The sequence below is a fragment of the Myotis yumanensis genome, unplaced genomic scaffold, assembly GCF_028538775.1.
Source record: "Myotis yumanensis isolate MYYU_CA2020_CCGP unplaced genomic scaffold, mMyoYum1.0.hap1 SCAF_81, whole genome shotgun sequence".
NCBI classification, from domain to species: domain Eukaryota; kingdom Metazoa; phylum Chordata; class Mammalia; order Chiroptera; family Vespertilionidae; genus Myotis; species Myotis yumanensis.
Window position 1 is genome coordinate 152,181 of NW_027223832.1, and position 5,663 is coordinate 157,843.

General features: G+C 47.7%; 1 pseudogene; it reads left to right on the forward strand.

The window, feature by feature from the left end:
* Positions 1 to 4,388: 4,388 nt before the first annotated feature.
* LOC139001068 (THO complex subunit 1 pseudogene) lies at positions 4,389 to 5,650 on the forward strand (annotated as a pseudogene).
* Positions 5,651 to 5,663: the final 13 nt, after the last annotated feature.

Sequence of the window (5,663 nt, forward strand, 5' to 3'; positions counted from 1 at the left end):
AAGAAAGAAAGAAAGAAAGAAAGAAAGAAAGAAAGAAGAAAGAGAAAGAAAGAAAGAAAGAAAGAAGGAAGGAAGGAAGGAAGGAAGGAAGGAAGGAAGGAAGGAAGGAAGGAAGGAAGAAGAAAGAAAGAAGAAAGAAAGAAAGAAAGAAAGAAAGAAAAAAAAGAAAGAAAGAAAGAAAGAAAGAAAGAAGAAAGAAAAAGAAAGAGAGAGAAAGAGGAAGATCCTCGGTTCAGTCCTGACTATGACTTTCTGGGACATGGCAGGGCACACCCGGTCGGTCGCCGCCAGTGGTGTGGTCTGTGGTTTCCAGCCAGAAACCCCACTGTGGTCCACTTCAGTCCACCTAATACCTTTCCTGGCTGGGGAGAGTTCCTTGGATCACAAGGACAAACCCAAAGGAAGACAAAGTTCAGAATGCCTAATTCACGCCTGCCCATTTCTACACGACAAAGCCGTCCATAGTGTCCAAGTGACTTGACCTGCATTTTTCATGTCTGCGAAAGAAGTTTCCATTTGAGGTACAGGTACTGCTTTGTGTTATTTATCATGGATGTGCCTCCATCCAAAGTGTTAGTATGGCGATCCACTGCCTTCCATTCATGCCCCTCTGTCTGCCGACTGCGCAAGCTCTGTCTCTGATTTGGCTCTGCCCTGTGACGACAACGGACCAACCCGGCCCTCTGGCCGACCTCGCTTTGAGGCTTATAAAAGCGGTCACCAGGAAGGTGGCACATGACAAGGACAGGTTGCATCGTCCTCACGTCATCATCAGGGTGGTGAGAACGCAAGGTCGGGTACTGCCGGGGGGCGGGGGTTGAAAGCTTCATATTCTCATTTTCTCTCTCTCTCTCTCTATCTCTCTCTCTCTCTCTTGTCTCTTGTTTCCACCTAGCAGTCAAGAAGGACACACACTCCCAGGATGCGGATGAAAGACTGTCAGTTAGACTTTGAAATTTCCTCCGCGAGCGAATACGGGGCGATTTAGGAATTTCCTTTCAGTGAACACGCCCCCACTGTGCCGCCGCCGCTGCCAATGCCGCCAATGCCAACAATGCCAACAATGCCGCCTGGAAACATCCCTAAAGGGTTGAAGCGTTGATAGGATTAGAAACAGGACGGGTAAGCATTGCAACGTGTTTTCTGGGGTTTTGTTTGAGAGACTCATAAATGTATAACGCTGTGATAAGCCGGGCTGTACATATAAATGAATGAATGAATGAATGAATGAATAAATAAATAAATAAATAAATAAATAAATAAATAAGAGTAAATGTGGATTCATGATAAGAATGTATCATTGTATGCGGGCTGTACGTGAAAGAAAGAAAGAAAGAAAGAAAGAAAGAAAGAAAGAAAGAAAGAAAGAAAGAAAGAAAGAAAGAAAGAAAGAAAGAAAGAAAGAAGAAAGAAAGAAAGAAAGAAAGAAAGAAAGAAAGAAAGAAAGAAAGAAGGAAAGAAAGAAAGGAAGAAAGAAAAGAAAGAAAAGCCCTAACCTGTTTGGCTCAGTGGATAGGGTGTCAGCTTGTGGACTGAAAGGTCCCAGGTTCGATTCCGGTCAAGGGCGTGTACCTTGGTTGCAGGCACATCCCCAGTGGGAGGTGTGCAGAAGACAGCTTGCAGGAGGCAGATGATCAACGTTTCTCTCTCATTGATGTTTCTAACTCTCTATCTCTCTCCCTTCCTCTCTGTAAAAAATCAATAAAATATATTTTTTTAAAAAGAAAGAAAAAAAGTGAGTATTATGTCAACATTTCTCTGCTCTTCGGCCCTGCCCCCGCTCCCGGTCAAGCAGATCAAATAAAGAAAAATAAATAAAACAAAAAGTATCCTGTCGCCGAAACCGGTTTGGCTCAGTGGATAGAGTGTCGGCCTGCAGACTGAAGGGTCCTGGGTTCGATTCCGGTCAAGGGCATGTACCTTGGTTGCAGGCAAATCCCCAGTGGGAGATGTGCAGGAGGCGGCTGATCAATGTTTCTCTCTCATCAATGTTTCTAACTCTCTGTCTCTCTCCCTTCCTCTGTGTGAAAAATCAATTAAATATATTTTTAAAAAAGTATCCTGTCAACATTTCAATCAACCCAAATCACTCTGATCCACAATCTAAGACTGAAGTCCAGGTCAGGCAATCTGGTAGACCCTGGCTCTCTGTGCATGATGGGGTCCTTGCTTGAGACCAAGTCAGCCTCGGGCCATCTGGTCGAACCACGCTCTCTCTGTGGATGGCGAGGTCCCCGCCGCCAGAGACGGGCTGTAAAATAAAATAAAATAAAATAAAATAAAATAAATAATAAAATATAAACCAAAATAATAGTAATAATAATAATAAACCAATAAAAAAAAAACACAAATAAACAAACAGAAAAACCCCAAAGGAAAACCTCCTTAGAAATGACATTGATCCAGCCTTTCAAGGGGCGGAGGCTTCTGCAGGCCCATGTGGCCTGGCGCGGACTTGGTCTCTGAGCCAGGCCTAACCATCCATCCTGAGAGGGAGTGGGGTAAGGCTGGGAGGGGGGCGGGGGGCGGGTGATTGGAAGTCAACCAGATGGCCCAGCCCAGGCGGGGCCAGAGAGCCAGCCCTGCCCTCTCCTGGTCGAGAAGCGCCAATGCAAGCCCCCTCCTGCAGCCTCCTCTAGGGAGGACAGAGCCAGGTGACTGGACTTCCCCAGTTCTGGCTGGACAAGAGGGGGGAAGGACAAGCAGGGGACGCTGTCTGGGACAAGGCAGGGGCTGAAGGGTGCTCATGGATGCTGAAGGACCATTCAGATCAAGAAGTGTCCATGCGTGACTGCGGATTTAAACACACAGATGCGCACGCGCTCTCGGGCACACACACACACACACACACACTAACACGCACACACACACACACACACCAACAACAACACAAAGGTATTAATCCACCTTTGTGTAGTAAAAAGTATACTTGTACAATGTTTTGGACTTGCATTTTGTGCTATCCAAACGGGGAAGTTAAAATGCCGGATCCGGGGCGCAGGGAGAGGATAAAAGAGAGGGATTGACCTTTGCCTTTTCAAAATGGCGGCTGCCAGCCTAACTGGTTTGGCTCAGTGGACAGAGCATCGGCCTGCGGACTAAAGGGTCCCAGGTTGGATTCCGGTCAAGGGCATATACCTTGGTTGTGGACACATCCCCAGTAGGAGGTGTGCGGGAGGCAGATGATTGAGGTTTCTCTATCTTTGAGGTTTCTAAATCTCTATCCCTCTCCCTTCCACTCTGTTAAAAAATCAATGAAACGTATTAAAAAAACAAAATGGCGGCTTCCAAGTGACTGGAGCCCAAAGAGCGGGAAGTATGCCATGGTCACCCACATCAGGGGACAGTGCATGAACTCTAAGGTAGAGATCCACCTCATGCGCCGCATCCACCTGCCAGATGGCGAGATCTTCCGCAACTTCAAAGAGCTCTCCCGTGTTGTCCAGGAGATTGACAAGGAGATGATCCGGGAGCAGCAAGAGAAGCAAGAACGTGGAACTGAGGAAAGACAGGGCCGCGGCTGGCAGAGGTCGGGTTGACTGGGGCTGGGGCCTGGGCCAAAGAGCTAAAAATACAAAGCCTTACACATTTTATTCACATGCACCTCAGCCTCTGCCTCCCATGACCTCCAAGGGCCGCTACGTTGGGTGTGTTTGCATCTGCGGTCCCCCCCTCCCGCCTCCCCGTTGCCCCCTCCCCCTTCCGGTACACCACGCCCCCTCCCTTCGAATGCGAATGGGACCGATGTTTGCCAGGGTTCATTGTCGAGAGATAGAATCAATTGCAATGAATGAAGAGAAATGAGCACAGAAATGAGAAGAAAAATAAATGAATGAATGAATAAATAAATAAATAAATAAATAACCTAAAGTAAAATAAGACCCCCCAGCACTCGTTTCACGGTCCTGGGTCAGAGGAGCCAGGCCAAGAGGCGCTGGTTAAGCGCCCCAGGCATCTCAGCCACGTTAAGGAGAGCCTTTCCTTGAGATGCAACACCTGCCCCGCCCTACAGTTGGCGTCGCCCAAACAGTGACGCCTCATTCCTGGGAGCAGCTGATTGGTGGGTCTCTCTCTCTGGGTCCTCCCACCACGCGCTGGCGCTATAACAGAAAGCAGGGTTCCTCTTGGCAGAGCTTTCCCAGCCCTAGGCTTGTGGTCGTGGTGGTCGTCCTCGTTCTCCAAGGGAGCTTTCGGGGCAGAGATCTCGCCGAGACCCGGTCCCGGGACATAGGCGCTGCCGCTGGAGCACCTGGCAAGAACCTGGCTAGGCTGCTGATCAACTGACCGCACTGTCTCCGTGTCATTTCTTCTTCACGGACTTCGTCCACACGTTTGGGAACCCCTGCACCTGCTGGGCTTCGGCCCCCACAACAGGCGCCGCTGCGAAGATGTCTCCTACACGGCCACGCTTCAGTGTAGCCGAAGCGCAGACACGGTTTACCAAGTCTACCAGAGAAGCCCTGAACAACAAAAATATCAAGCCATTGTTGAATACCTTCAGCCAGTTACCTGGAACTGAAGACGAAAAGAAATGTACCCTTGACCAAGCTTTCAGAGGTGTCCTGCAAGAAGAAATGATCAATCACTCGTCGGGTGAAAATGTTTTAGCTATTATTTCTCTTGCTATTGGGGGAGTCACTGAAGGGATTTGCACCGCGGCGACACCTGCTGTCTTGTTGGCAGATGCTTTGGAATGTCTGCCTTTGGATCAGTGTGACACAATATTCTCATTTGTGGAAAAAAATGTTGCTACTTGGAAGTCTGCTGGGAAAACTTATTTACTACGTATGTGCAATGACCTCTTAAGGAGATTATCCAAAGCCCCGCACACACTTTTCCATGCACGGGTTCAACTCTTTTTGGCCAGGCTTTTCCCTTTACCTGAGAGATCCAGTCTTAACTTGCAGGGTCAGTTTAATCTGGAAAATGTCACTGTTTTCAATACCAATGAGCAGGAAAGCACCTTGGGTCAGAAGCAAGCTGAAGACGAAGGAGAAGGAATGGACGTAGACCAAGGTGACATGGGTGATGATGAAGCTCCAACAACTTGCTCCATTCCAATGGATCACAGCCTGTACCGCAAATTCTGGTCCCTTCAGGATTACTTCAGGAACCCTGTGCAATGCTATGAGAAGATGGCATGGAAAACTTTCCGCAGGTACTCAGAAGAAGTCCTGGCAGTTTTTAAGAATTACAAATTAGATGATACTCAGGCCTCGAGAAAAAAGATGGGAGAATTAAGGGCAGGAGGAGAGCATATATTTGCTGCAAAATTTTTAACAAGTGAAAAGTTGCTGGCTTTACAGCTGAGTGACAGTAACTTTTGCCGACAGATTCTCCTGCAGTATCTCATTTTATTCCAATATCTCAAGGGACAGGTGAAATCCAAAAGTTCAAACCATGTTTTAACTGATGAGCAGTCACTCTGGATTGAAGGCACCACAAAATCAGTTTATCAACTGCTCTCTGAAAACCCACCCGATGGAGAGAGATTTTCAAAGATGGTAGAGCATATATTATCCACAGAAGAAAACTGGAACAAGTGGAAAAACGAAGGCTGCCCAAGTTTTGTGAAGGAAAGAACATCAGGTACTAAGCCTACGAGAGCAGTACGAAAGAGAACCGCACCAGAGGACTTCCTGGACTTCCTGTGGAAAGGGCCC